Below are 15,064 nucleotides of genomic sequence, written 5' to 3'. Positions count from 1 at the left end.
CATAGCCCTGATCATTTTTTACTTTTTTCTGTACCTTTTCAGCTGTATGATACACTTTTTGAGGGGTACTTTATGCATCCAATATGTGCTTAACAGAAAGTAGGTCCCATTCTGTCCAATGGTACTTTTGCCAGAAACATGTGCACAATCTTACTTACAGAAATATGCATGTAGAATTAAGGTATGCATTTCTCTAACCAGCAATTAGCTTGACAAAATAGTTTGTCAATGCCATGACATACAGTCACTATAGGACAGTGGTGTACAAGTCAAGTCTGTTATAGTTCTTCTGGTATAATCATTATTAATATTGATTAATATTGTTTTCTTCTGCTTAAAAGAACACAGTTATAATCTTTGGTGATGTCTGAGGAGAGAACAAGTAGAGAATGTTGGATTCCAGACTCCTGTGGCAGATGGCATAACATCTGCGGCTGGAATGAAATAACAATAGACTGCCAAAATTTTAACCAGGTGTTCCTTCACATCCCCCCCCCCCCCAGTCATGCAAATCCCTGAATAAAATACCATCTCCTTCAGGGGAAGATGGCCATCAAGCTGGAAAAGTTCCCCATTTCCTCCCTATACTAATATAAATCACCAACTTCAAAGAATCTGTACATCCGTTTGCATTCCTATTTCTAACTTACCAGCAACCCAGGGACACAAGAAGCTTTTCTCTGCCTCAGCTGTCTCACAGCACTGTCAGAGGATAGAGGAGAGGCTGAAGTTTCTGACACTTCTTTTTTACCATTCTCTTGCATAGTTGCAGCCCTATGGCTGATTCCATTTTAGAGGCATTGCTGGAGCTCTGCCAATGGAAAGCTTTCTTTCCAAGTCGTCAGTGGAGCAAGGGATATGTGATAGGTAGCTCCCCAAGCAAACTGCTCTGCCTGCAAGCATAAAAACCATTAGCACCACTGCTTCCCTGACATCTGTTCTGCGCCATGAAAGGAGGTGGTTCCAGGAGGCCATGTGCTTCTTTAAATGGTGGCTATTCATCCAGCGACGATGCTGTGCCAGGAACAAGGGTAGGCAAATCCCTAGATAGTGTTCACATGTAATCTCGTTTCAGTTGGTTTGTCATGAACAGTGTAAAATCTACACTGGCTAGAATGTCTGTTTGCCCTGCTTTTGCTTTCTTTCCTTCATTAGCAATGACGGAGCATTCACAGACTTAACTGTCCCATGAGAAAACTCTGAGCTGGATCTCTCCTGTGATAATTCTGTGCAGAATGCCAGAATGTTACTGCTAGAATGTCCAGTAAGTTGTTCAGATGCATGTCTGAATGGCTTTTCCCTGGTTAAGAGGTACTGCATACATAATTTATTCTAGCTGAGTACATAGGCTAAACGATATGAACATTCTCCACTGCTATATGTGCCAGGTGCCCCTGTGGTCAAGAAATGTCATAAGCTTTTAGTCCAAGAGGAATGGATCTTACACTAACATGCAACTCCACATACCCAAACTGCTCATGCCAAGTCAAGTTACTTTTGTTGATTCACTTCCAGCAAAAAATCTAAAGAGGCAACAGTGATGGACCATAAATAAAAAGATACAGGAACTGTCAGAAAGTTCAAACAAGATTAGACCTTCTGCTGGTTCCCACTGGGGATGATTTTTTATCTTGCATATTAAATGTTTCTCATTGATGCCACAAAAGATTTTTTTAAATGTGTGCTCTCTCTCTCTCTCTCTCATTTCCTGTTCATCACTGTATAACAACCATTTGATAAAAATCAGGAAAACTTTTGAGGTTGTCACTTCTATAGTGAAACTACTGCAAGATATATTTTTGGTTTGGTGGCCTACATTGTTCAGTTTTTTCTGGAAGCAGTAAACTAAGACTTATAAGTTGCAAAGCATCGTTTTCAGAATCTGCTACATCTAGTCAAGCATTTCCAAAACTACTTGGGTTCCATATTCAGCCCACACTAATTCAGCCCACAATATTCTGCTTTTTTCCTCCTTTCCATGCAGCAGATGCAGCAACAATGCAACTCCCCCATGCCTGGCTCCTGTGTTAACAGGGTTGGAAATCAAGATGAAAATTATGTGCCATAATCCTCAGACAGGCAGGAGCAATGAAACACTCCTGAATTCTGTTCTTCCTCATGATACCATCAAGGCAGCATTTGGGAAATGGAGGAATAGGCCCCCATTCGACAGGAAAAGGCAGGAGATTTCCTTAATACAGCAGGACTAATTTAGAACTGTTTGAAATATGTGCATTGATGTGTAATTGAGCAGGTTTGCAAATCCTGCTAACCTACCTTGGCAATAAGCCAGTGTGGTGGTTGTCATGTGAACAACCATAGAACAACCCATGGATAATTGACTTCCACTGTTCCCCGTTTGCAATTCTCCTGTGGGTATCCAAAGAGGAGGAGTGAGTTGCCACCCCAGTCCCTGCCATGATTGTGGGCTCAACACAGTGTTTCCCCCCACCACAAGTTAAACTGTTTTCCCCTTTCCAAATTGTAGTTCTGGCAGATATGAAGAGTCCCTTCAAAGTGCCCCAGTGGTATCTTGGGGAGGGGGCCTGTAGTTGCCAAGTGTGTTTTATTAAGTTCTAGTGTTAATTTTCAGAAATATGTGCGTTTTTAAAAAATTACCTGTACATGCACAGCTGTGGGCTTTTGTAGTTGCACTGGGGAACCTTAGGTAGGCAAAGGGTGCAGAGATATCCATCCTGAGCATTGCTCCAGAGAAACATAGAAACAGAATGAGTCAGAAGGGGTCTCCCAGGCTATCTAGTCTGACCCCTGGTTCCAGTCAGCTCCACTCATGACATACCCACCATGTGCATGTCTAGCCTACCCTTGAACACCCTCACTGATGGGGCCTCAACCACCTCCTGTGGAAGCCCATTCCATACCCTCAGGGTCCTGTCAGGAAGTACTTCCTGGCATCTAAATTGAACCTTGGTCCCTGAGCTTCACTCTGTTGGAGCGTGCGCTGCCCTCCTCTGCAGGGGAGAACAGATCTCTACCCACCTCCGTGTGACACCACCTCACATACCTGTATGTCACCAACAGATCCCCTCTGAGTCTCCTTTTCTCCAGGCTGAAAAGACCCAGCTCCCTCAGTCTCGCCTCATATGGCAAACCGGCCACCAACCTTGTGGCCCTATGCTGCACTGACTCTAACCTGGCTATATCCTTCCCGTAATGAGGGGCCCAAAACTGAACACAATACTCCAGTTGGAGGCGCACCAGTCTTGATCTAGAAGCCATGCTTCTGACTATGCAACCAAGGGTGGCGTTCACCCTTTTGACCACTGCATCACACTGCTAACTCATGTTTAGCCTGCAGTCAACCAGCACCCCAAGATCCCTTTCACAAGTGCTGCACTCCAGCTATTTGTCCCCTAACCTGTACTTATGACACCTGTTCCTATGCACCAAGTGTCATTGATGAAAAGATTGAACAGTATCGGCCCCAGGACAGAGCCCTGGGGGACCCCGCTTGTCACTGGCCACCATCCTGATGATTCCCCACTAATGGTTACCCTCTGCTTTCGGTCAGTCAACCGTGCCCTAATCCATTGGACAGTGCTTTGGTGTACCCCAAAACTCCTCAATTTCTAAACCAGGATATCATGGGGCACTTTGTCAAAGGCCTTGCTGAAATCCAGGTAAACCACATGTACTGCATCCCCTCCATCTAGCCTCCTTGAAACCTTGTCATAGAATTCCACAAGGTTTGTCTGGCATGACCTGTTATTGCAGAAGCCGTGTTGTGTGGCTGCCAGCCTCCCTTCCCTATCTAGCATCAATTGATCTCTCGCTATTATGAGCCTTTCCTTCAATGGACGTAAGCCTAACTAGTCTGTAATTCCCCTTGTCCCTTCTACTACCCTTTTTGAAAAGTGGGACCACTGATGCCACCCTCCAGTCCTTTGGAACTTCACCCGTTCTCCACAAGGCCTCAAACATGGAGGCCAGCAGGCGTGAGAGAACTCCTGTCAACTCTCAAAGTACTCTCGGGCGTAACCTGTCAGGGCCTGATGTCTTTGTAATGTCCAGTGCCCTGAGGAGCCCCTCGACTTCTAGGGGGGTGACCCTAGAATCTGTGCCCCTAAGTCCCCAACTTATCTAATCTCCCATGCAGATAACCCCTGTCCTGCTTTGAGGAGAACACAGCTGCAAAATAGTCATTTAGCATCTGTGCCTGTTCCCTCACATCAGTCACTGGATCCCCTTCCTCCTTATTTAGCAGTCCCACTCCCTGTCTCCCCTTTCTCTTCCTATTTACATGCTGATAGAAGCCCTTTTTGTTGCTCTTGATATTCTTTGCAAGTCTCAGCTTGTAATCAGCCTTAGCCTTGTGAAGAATCATTCTGCAATGGACCTCCTCCTCCCAGTATACCCTTTTGTCTATTTACCCCAGTACACATTTACTACAGAGGTTCTTCTTGCATCTAATCTCTCTAACCACCTCCTTTCACATCCATGGTGGTCCTCTCCTTCGCCTCCCCGGCTTACTAACTAGAGGTATTATCAAGGCTTGTGCCTCCATAACCTCTCTTTTGAGTGTCATCCACACCTCCTCAACTCCCTTGCCTTCCAATAACCTATCCCAGGAGACATTCCCCAGTCTGGCCTTCAGTTGGCCAAAGTTGGCCCTCTTGAAGTCCCAGCTTCTAGTGCTCGACCTGCTGTATGTCCCCATTTCCCTGATCTCAAAGCAAAGGATGATCACTTGCATCTAGAGCTCCCCTAATCTGTACCTAATCTATCAGCTCCTCTGTATTGGTCAAGACCAAGTCAAGGATGTTTCCCCCCCTCGTTGCCTCTCAGACCCTCTGTGTGAAAAACCCTCCCCCTATAGCTTCTAGGAAGCAACGTGACCTGGCTGTCACCGCTGAGTGAGTCTCCCATTGAAATCTCCCATAATTACTGTGTCCCTCCCCCAAGATATCCTTAGAATCTGATCTGTCAAGACATCATCCAGGGTCTTAAGTTGACCTGGAGAGCGATAACATACCCCCACTGTCAGGTCCCTCTCCCTGTCAAAACCCCTTAGTTTCTCCCAGACTGCCTCTACCGAATCCCCATCTGTGCTGCATTCTATCGCACTGCATCCTATCCCTTCCCTGACTTATAAAGCCACGTCCCCACCCCTCTTTCCCTTCCTGTCCTTTCTAAAAAGGTGATACCCTCTATGTTGACATTCCAGTCTTGCCTTTCATCCCACCAAGTTTCTGTGATTCCCACCAGGTCATACCCTCCTATTCCCAGGAGAGCTTCAAGCTCTTCCTGCTTATTACCCATGCTCCTAGCATTGGTGTACATGCACCTCAACTCCTTCCCACCGCTTCTTTCTTTGGAATCTCCAGCCTCCTCCTTTCTCCCATCCCTCAACCCTCTGTCTGGAGTGGGGCTGCTCCCGGGAGGCCTGGAGAGCTCTCTCAGCCCTCAGACACCTCACCTTCTCTCTAGGAGGGTCACAAGCTTGCACCAAGGACAAGTGTATCTCTGCTTCTCCTGAGGGAGAAGGGCAAACATGTCACAGCTGTCGCAGTGAACAGCCACACCAGTGATTCCCGCCAAGGCCATCTCCTGGTCTGACATTGGGAAACCCTCAGAGACCCTACCTTGTTCCCCCCGCCTTGTCTGTCCTGCACTACTCCTCACTCACCCAGTTCTCCCAGACAAAAACCCACATACACACACAAGGACAAAATCAAAATTTAAATTAAAAAAAAAACCCTGCCTCCAGGGAAGGGAGTCCCCAGGCAGCCTGGGCCACAGCTAAGGGAAGCCGACAAGGGATAACTCCTTATAAGTCTCACAGGCCGCTGCCCCCCCCCCTCCTCCTGGCCCCTCTAGCCTTGCCTCCCTTCCTCTCCGCTGCTCCTGTCCCCCTGCTCTTCTGCCCAGCTCCTAGCTTGCCTTCGCCAGTCCCCCAGCCACCCTCAGCACACTCCCAGCCTCTGCCTCTGCTGCTCCACCAAGAGGCAATTGCCAAAAAGTAGCAGCATGGAAGTTCATTTTGCCCTTTGGTTACATTGGACAGCTGTCAAAAATTGTCAAATGAAAGTAAAGGTGTGAGTTATCTTAATCACAAAAAGGGGGTGACAAATCATTTACCTTCTTTGCAGCATGCTGCTTGGCCAATTTGGGCAGAAACTCATATATCCAGAAGGTGTCCTGACTTTTGCACTTGTTTCCAAGATTCCACCATCTCAGGAATATGCAAAAATGCAAGCCACCCCATTTAAGGGAGTAGTTACTGTTGACAACTATCAAAGGTAAAGCTCCGCTTCTCCAAAAAGTATTCAGAATATTGGGGGGAGACAATTACATAAGTATAAAGGTGGAAGTACATCCAAGTCTGTTTTTTTCTTTTTAACATTGGAGAGCCAGAAACCAATCTCCACTTTGGGGCAACTTTGGTACAACTTTGGGGCAGCTGCCAGCCATCCTCAGTAGCTAGCCACTTGGCAAGAATGATAAGGAGATTTCGTGGCTCTTGCCAAGTGGGCTTGACCCACCTTGTTGGGCTTGACCCACCTTGAATCATGTCATCCAGGTTTGAGTAATTAAAAAAACACTGCTGTAGGGTTCCTGTGACCCATGATGGGTAATCCATACTGGTTTGTACAACACAAGAACCAACCATGTTTGCAAAATAAAAGCAAAGCAGTTGTGTGTGTGTTCCATGAGACTGCGTTGCTACAAAGTAGTGGAGCTGAGAAGGTGACCCCAGTCTTCTGGCAATGAAAGAACAAAGATCGGGTCATTTGTACCTCCCTTGGCATCTGTGCAAACCTCCCTTAGCCCACCATATGCCTTAAGAACAATTGTAGTAAGTTACATAAAGAGGTTAAAAATGTTGTTGCTGATCTAGAGTCACTAAATGCATGCACTGGAGTATTGCGGTGTGTGGGTGGGACGCTTGTGCTGCCAAACTATTGTCAGTTCAGTCCACTAAGCTTGCTCAGCTAAAAATAACTTTGTCTACCGTAAAAATAACTAAACCAAAATTCTGGTTCCCTTTCAAGCACAAAGCTGTGCTGGAGACAATCTAACATGCTGCTTTTCTGAAGTCATTTCCTTGAGAATAGGTTAAGGTTGTGCCAGTGTGAAATTCACATCACCTTCTCCTCTCATAAACTTTCTCAGTTCCAGTGCTGTGCATATTGCTGCTTCATTCTTGCAATTTTGGACCATTCATTCCTGCCTCCACCCCCCCCCCACCAGGCCTGCCTGATTTCCACAAGTTTCATTCTACTGCACACTGTTGCTTAGCAACCTGTTCTTCTCTTGTGTACTTTACCAAGGAGGAGCAGATCAAAGACACCCACAGTTCTGACTTATTTTATAAATGAATCTGAAGAGAGAACCTCCAAATGTCTGTGATGACTGCAAGAGGAGGGAATCTAAAGTTTGGCCTATGCATGGCAAACAGTGGGCAAATTAAGATCTGTATGAGTCTAAAACAAAGCTTAGTTAGAGTAATTTTGCATCTGTTTAAATGTTTGTCAGAAACAGTTGATGAGGTTTCTTTCATTTAAATGGTAGCATCTGTACAGTTTCTGCAATCATGCCTCAAACAATTATCTACCAGCTTTTTATCATCTAACAAGAGCTGATGCAACACTATGCAGGATAGAACAATATGGGCAGTGATTCTGCCTTCTTTACTTATGCATCTGAAGACGTAACACAAGCCAGAAGTAGTTGATAGATGAATGTCATTTTAATTCACACAGATCAAGCATTATTTTTTTCCTTGCTAAGTCCAGACTGTGGTATAGGAATTGCATAACTGCTCATCTAGATTAATTAATTAATGACCCTGCACATAGAAAACTTGAATATTAGGAAGGCCATTCTAGGCTGGAATCCCCTGCACAATGTTTATAAAAGCTTATGGGCATTTAGAATCCTGATTCCCATGTGCTTTTTTCTGCACATTCTATTATTTGGCATGTCCTTCTTTTTAAAAGATGCAGATGTCACTGAATATGATATTCTAAAAAGCATTCAGTTTGCAAGAGAAGGGAGGAACCAAATTTCTAAGCAGCTCGACCTCGTTGCCATTTTGTGTGCCTTGCACAGTAGCTGCAAAATATCTATTTTGGTCAGGAAGGTATATTAAGGAAAGTTTTAGTCATACCGGGCAAGAAAGCAGAAAAATGTATATTGTCCTCCACTAACACAGAACATGGGTGTGATTCCCACCTTCTGCCCAGCAGGCTGAGACCTGAGGAATGTGCAAATATTTTTCTCCCTATGCAATTCCTAGCACAGTCAAGTCGTTTGAGCATACCTACTGACTGGATTATTTAAAATCCCAAGAGGAAAAATACCATGCATAAAATATTTGAAAACACACTGGTGTGCACATTACATATACTTAGAGTCCTCCATCATCATGTATTAGCCTCCATCTGGGTTAGTGATCTACACCCAAATATTCCCCGATCACCATTAGTACACCCTTGGCAGAAAAACTAACACAAACTACCTCATCTATATTTCCTTGAACCTTTTTTTCTTTTAGGTGGGAATCCTGCTCCCAAATAAAGATTTTAAAAATGAATCTCCTAGTGTCGCATCAGACAACTTGTTTGCTCTTGAGGGCCATATTCAGTGATGAGTGGTGGCATGAAGACATATTGCTGTACATGTGTTCACATGTTTACACACAGAGGCACATGTTCATGCATGTAGATGCAGACACAGACACATTAACACATACTCCCTCTCTCTCATACACACACATACATGGAAACATGTCCATGTCTTTGATATACTTCTGAAGAACCACATCTATACAACTGCTTCTATATTCCTGTTTAGTTAAGATGAAACAATCAGAAAAAACGGTTCTCCTATAATATTATAAATACCTTAAGCATGTGCAGCTTTGTATTTTAAACTCACTTATAAAGTACAAATAATAAGTGTGTGCATGCCCAAGTGCCAGCCTCCACATGCTGCATCTGCTTGCATATTATGTAAACTACCATAGTGCAATTCACCTGTGGGTTTCCAAGATACAATGTGAACCTAGGCATTGTGGGTTATTTGAGGGTTAAACATCCCTCAGATATGCCTACACCAACCCATGTTTAACCCTCAAATACCCTACAGCATGGTGATTTAACCAACATTGGCTTCCCATGACATGAAAACCAGGTCTTTAAAATCTACTTAAAATAAAATGAAAGGATGCTATGGTTAGCAGTGCCAGCCCTTATGTTGCCTGCATAGTTTTGCTTGTCAAGATGCTAACACTAGATATCATGTGCTGCTTTCTGGGTGATCATTTGCAGTTGCCTGGACTTCAGCCTCAATAAGAAGTACATTGAGTGCAAGAATACCATTGACAACATGTTCATGAAGGGAGCCCATTGTAATGATATATCTCTGACTAAATTTAAGATTCAAGTACTTCCAAAGACATCTGGTTCCTTTCTAAAAATGCATGGCATTAGTTCTTTTCAGCACTGAAACAAATCGGATGGCAAGATTTGCTCCCTGAAAAATACTTTCCTACTCCAAGGGACAGAGTTAAGTGCTAGTCCTTCTAGGATTCCAGGACACAGGGACGCTTTTGTAGAGGGAGCCTGTGATTACATGCAAGTGGAACTAGTTAGGTGCAGCTAGTCAGCTACCCACACAACTGCACTCACCCCACTCCTACAGCAGGACCTCACAGGAAGCTAGGCCCATTTTACTCTCTCTTTCTCGTTCTCTCTCTCTCTCTCTCTCTCACACACACACACACACACCCCTCTGATGGCACGATGTTAAAAAGCAAAACCAGATTATGTGTAATATTCTTAGCTGGTTTAGTACCAGTAGCAGTTTATTCTGGTCAGTGACCAGATTGTCCTTTAAAAAATAATGTACAAAGTAAGAGCACAGGTTAAAATATTCCAACTATTAAAAGGCAAAATAACAGAAAAAATGATACCAAAATTGATTAAAATTACCTGTTACAATTTCTAATTACATTTTAAAAACATTGCATACAATATCTTTGAAGCTCTTGCAGGCAGCTGCGAAAAACCTAGCATGACAAACTGTTCGGTGGGCATTGGTGCCTAAAAGAAGCTTTCTGGCAACCTCAGGATCAGATCTTCCTGGCCACCTTTTAAATGTGTGATTAGCTGGTTTGGGCGTTATCAGCTTTTTCACATAGATTATTCCAGCATCCATTGTTAAGCCTAAAGCATGTATTGATAATGAAACAGAAGTCCCCTTCATCCAGCTGTTCCTGTCCTATATGCTATGGTGAAAAAAATAAGGATACATTGCAAGCTTTGATGTGAATTTTTAGTGCATCATTATGGGTATAGAAGAGATGATGTTTGAAATCTATTTGTCTTTTAGTTCAGTTTTATATCGATTATATTGTGAACTAGAGAGTTTCTCTATTGGAATAAAAAGGAAAGTTATTCCTTAGGCATTGAATAAGTCAGTAGTGCCTTAAACTTGGCACAACTGGAGAAGGAGGATTAGACTTCAAAAACAAAACAAAACAAAAACAAAAAAACAAAACCCAGCAGAGGAAATCACTCAGGAAGATCAGTCCGGCACTTTTCAACTGCACAGAGGGGCACAGAAGTGCATTGGTTCTTCTGATGACTGAAGCCAGAACAAAAGCACAACTGGGTGGCTGTAGATGAATACCATCTTATCGTCTTTTCCATCAAAGATAGGAACAGGCTGCAGTGACACAGCAGTAAGAGACAGCTTTTTGCGACTCACTGAAATATATTTGTTGTCTTCTTATGTACATCTAAGAACCCAGTGAAGAAATGAGAAGCCTTGAGAGAATAGACACATGCTGTATTAAAGACAAAAAGGTATTCTCTAGAATGTGTAAAGATATGTAGCAGTATACTTTATTTGAACATTATTTATTTAGCATTATTTTTAGACTATATTTAAAGGTGATGCCCCTTATTTACCATAGAGCTAGGCTGCCTCCTTGCCAATGAGCTGCTAACTGCTTTAAGACCCTGTGTGATTAGACAGGGCTTTGCTGTGATTCAGCATGGTTCTAACATATAACCTAAAGACAGCCTTATGGATCAGACCCAATGCCTATTTACTCCAGCATCTTGTTCCTACAGTGGCTATGCAGTCATGAGTGGGAATCCCACAAAAAGGACATGAGCACAATAGCATCTACCTACTCATGTTCCCCAGCAACTGGAATTCTCAGAGACATTCAGCCTCTGATACTAGGGTGATAGAGGGCCATCATGACTAGTTGCCGTTCTCCATTCACTCACTTTTTATGGATAATTGAGATGATAGTATTGCCAGCCTGTTACATTTTTGTAATGTTTTGCGCAGTCCTCCCTACTTTCTTGCTTTAATAGTTCTGCTTTGCAATAAACAAAGAAAAACATTCACGAGAAGAATCTGATAATTAAATCAGGTGCCCATGTAGGTACAGGGCTTGAGCAGTTGAAGGGCTTGCAAAATGGAAACTTCTAATTAAAGTTGCAGGGGACCCTTGTTGAAGGTGCTTAGTTCTTCTAAAACATTTTCGTAAGACCTTGGCTCTGGTGATGTAGAACACCTCAGGAGACACCAGGCTGGACAAGGCTGAGTGAAGGTATGTATGCCACAGGCTGTGTTTCTATTCCTTTCTTGGCATGTCATCAAAATTCTCGTTTCCTGGATATATTCATCATGAGATTCTTGAAACTGCTTAAAACACATCCCAGTTCCATATTAATTTTTACGTTCTATAATGGATTCAAGAATATTTACTCCAACTACTCCATGTCACTTTGATAGAAAGCCTTCCTAATTATTTTACTAGTGTGTCTTTGCAGACATGCATTACAAAATGACTCATTATGGAAGCTGTTGACTATATACTTGAAATCTATGAATTGTCTAAATTTAGAGGAGGGAGACATTTTGCATTTTCTTCCGTAATTATTTTTGAGGTGAATATTTCTTTAGTAACATAACATTTACTCTGTGGCATCTGGAATCAGATGTTCTATATACAGGAATAATAAAAGATGATCTTGATATTGTAGTGATAAACTATGTGCAACCACAATGCCGGCTTGCATCTGAAGGTAAATCTAGGCCATGTGGCTGAAAGTTATCAACCATGATATTGGAAGCAGTTACAGGAGAAGATGATAACTCTGAGTTTGGCATCCATCACTGACTGCACTGAAATACTATTATTCATCAGGGAATGAGCCTGTTCTGTTTTTCAGGCCTAAAGCAAGTTTTACCCATGAACATGGCAGGCATAACTTTTATTATTTATAAGGTGCCATTGGTAGAAGTGAGGGAGTTTTTTGTAAAAGTGCCTACTCAAAAAATTGTAAGGAAGAAAACAGCAAAAAGGACATGTGACAGACAAAAGAGTTACAAAAAAAGACTATGAGCATGTGAGGTTCTGTGGTCATAGGATTTCATTATGGTTCTTTTAGGGAATTTAGCCAGGAAATAGTACAGATGAAAGCTGTTGGAAAATAGAATGTTGAAGGATGAAATGGCAAACCATAAGCATCTTGTTCTAGATAGGGTTGTCAAGAAGAGAAAATCAAGTAAGTTGGAGGAATAAGAATCTATTAAATTTTTTAAGAGTTTGAAAGTGAAGGCCACAGAGAGGTCTACAACAGAAACAAGTCTTAGAGGTGATATTGAAGAAAATAATGAAATTGAATTGGATATCAAATATAACCAATAAAGTCAGTTCAGGAAGGCTCAATAAACTTGTTAATTAGCAAGAATAAAGTTAACAACTGCATTTGGAACAGGACTTCAAGTTCAATGAAACAAAGGCAGTAGGAATCAATTAAAAAAAAGATTCTCATACTGGAGATTCTCATACTTTGGTAGCAAAAGTGCTTAAGACAGAATGGGTTTTAGAAAATTATGGAGTGAAAAATGGCAGAGGGAATTTGCTCCAAAGTCTTTAAGGCTAAGATGTTCACATAGTGTCTTTTTTTTAAGTCGCTATTTTAATCTATAGAAAAAAGAGAGCTCTTTATTGTCATATTCACTACAGCAGCAAATTTTAGATGCAAGTAAATGTTAACAGCCCAGTTCTAAATGTGTTCAGAATGAAGTTCTCAGGGCCAAGTCAAATAACACCTTAAATGTTTGATGAGATTTCTGTATCTTCAGCTTTAAAAAAAATCAATCACAGAAAGACATGATCAAGACTGCAACATGAGTGTTTTAGTCCTTATCTCCAATGCTGTTTCATACCGAACAGTTATTTGTTTTGATATCAGGTTCCTTTCTGGGAAAACAGAGGAACAATTTTCATCAGAAATCTATGGCCCAGTTTTCATGCCATGCTAACACAGAATTTTTCTTCAAATTCTGGATTATCATGAGTGAGCTGGAGTGCTAGTTATGAGGTTCAACTGCTCCTTTTGGTTCCTGTTGTCAATAAGAAGTGCTAAACCTTGGTTTGGTTGGAGTGACATCTTATTGTAACTTTGACCTGCCTATCCCCAAAACTCTCTCTTGAGATCTGCCGCTGCTGCTTTTTCATCTTCATCCTCTTCTTTAGGCTTCAGGAGGCATTTAACCCACCACTTCACCAAGACTTCTTCCATCTCCATTGTGGAAAGAAAAATCCTTTCACTGGGAATGTGTTCTGGAGTCTCTTTCTTTCTATATATTCTATTAACTAAGCTCAAGGTGGCGCAAACTGCAGTATGGCAGAATTGCGGTTTTTCACAAGATTTTTGTTCTGGTTTGATATTTAATAGCTTTCATTGCTCTAAAAAAAGTAATGAAAATGGCTAGAAAAAGGGGTGGACTCCACTGTGAGGAAGGGGTTGTGAGTGAAACTATCATGTATAGAAGGTCATGAGTGGAACTTCTCATATAGAGAAGTCCTTAGCAACCAAGGACTTCCTTTATCTTAGTTCAGAATTCTTCTTTTTCCAGTTCAGTCTTACCTAGCTCCATTCAGTCTGGATTTGATCCACTATGCATCACAGAATTATTTTAACATTTGTAACAGATGACTAGTAACTTGAGAAATAATACTTTCCATTTTTCTAGGATTGATATTGAAAGGTCTAGATATTTACACAAGTAAAAAACAGAGTTAACTTTCACTGATGTTTCTTTAAGACTATCTAGTAAACTGTAACAATATAGGTGAAAACACTTTGATATGATAGAAATATTTATATAATATTCAGCTTATTCAACTCTCTTGCCAAGAGTCTTGTATCTGGCTGCCCCAAGTATGTCACCTTTCCTTCTAATTACTTCTGCTACAAATTCAGGATACAATTCATCCCGTAAAGCACTTTTAAGTCCCATCCTATGTAGTTAAATGTAACAGGAAATGCAATTCTATGTGGCTGAATATAACACTCCAAACTCAGAGGAACATAGGCATCCTAGGAGGGCAGAAGGAAAGGAGAAACAGGGGTTGCTTCCATGCTTCCCTTGACCTCCAAACTTCTCAGGAAGGTATTTGGGTCATTTAAATGTTTCCCCTGGTTCACAAGGAAAGGCTCCGAGGCACTTCCAAGATAGATTGTGGCATGGTCCTCGCTTCTCCCCATCCTCAGAATGCCCCTCCAAAGTGCCAGCTCTGAAGTTTGTCTCCAAAGAGCTACATGAGCTGCAAGGTAAGAAGATGCTCTGCAATTATAATTCCAGATCCAACCTGGGAGCACTTTACCAAGGATGGAATTGGGGTTCCAACTGTGGCTGTCCAGACTGTTATCTAAAGCATCTTAATTCTGCATAGCACCAAGCTGTTAGGTGCTTAATTCTGTAACTGAAGTCAATTGTCCCTAATTGTCCCCAGCTGTCCTAATAGAATCCCATGGTTTCAATAATATTGTAACATTTGGGCCATGACAAAGACTTGAAATATGTAAAAGGCCACACAGTCTGGATCTAGATAATCATTTTAGATGTATAAGCATTCCATCAATGCTTGCTTCTTAGATTTAATAGCTGTTTTATAAACAATGAAAATTACTACCATTTTATTCAAGAGGATAAGCCATTTCATGTTTTAAAGGTAACACTGTTACCCAGAGTACTCTCAACAAGGAGTTGCAGCCACTAACTA

The sequence above is a fragment of the Varanus komodoensis genome, unplaced genomic scaffold (assembly GCF_004798865.1).
Source record: "Varanus komodoensis strain SLA01 unplaced genomic scaffold, ASM479886v1 scaffold6_2, whole genome shotgun sequence".
Classification (NCBI taxonomy): domain Eukaryota; kingdom Metazoa; phylum Chordata; class Lepidosauria; order Squamata; family Varanidae; genus Varanus; species Varanus komodoensis.
The sequence above is the reverse complement of the archived record's forward strand: the minus strand, read 5'-3'. Positions refer to the sequence as shown.